We start from the raw sequence: 236 nt of genomic DNA on the forward strand, positions 1-236 counted from the left end.
GAAGCACTTAAATGAACCTTAGATTCTAAATATATATTTTACCGATGAACGAATAATTCTAACAGCTAAGAAATTTAACTAGGCAATCGGTTCAACACCCCGGATCGTGAAAAAATTGAACTCTGTAACAAACCAACAAACGCTGCTCAAATCCTTCTTAATCGTTTTCACTTCAGCCTGTTTTATGGTGTTCCCTGAAATTTTTCAGAGTAACATTATTTTGTTTTCCACGAACA

General features: G+C 34.3%; 1 protein-coding gene across 1 annotated transcript in view; it reads left to right on the plus strand.

Moving 5' to 3' along the window:
• Positions 1-236, plus strand: part of T265_12024 (hypothetical protein) — a gene marked incomplete at both ends in the record, with an annotated part of 49,657 nt that overhangs the window by 21,082 nt on the left and 28,339 nt on the right. The gene's annotated exons all lie outside the window — the stretch shown is intronic.

Source organism: Opisthorchis viverrini, assembly GCF_000715545.1.
Source record: "Opisthorchis viverrini unplaced genomic scaffold opera_v5_738, whole genome shotgun sequence".
In the NCBI taxonomy this organism is placed as follows: Eukaryota; Metazoa; Platyhelminthes; class Trematoda; order Opisthorchiida; family Opisthorchiidae; genus Opisthorchis; species Opisthorchis viverrini.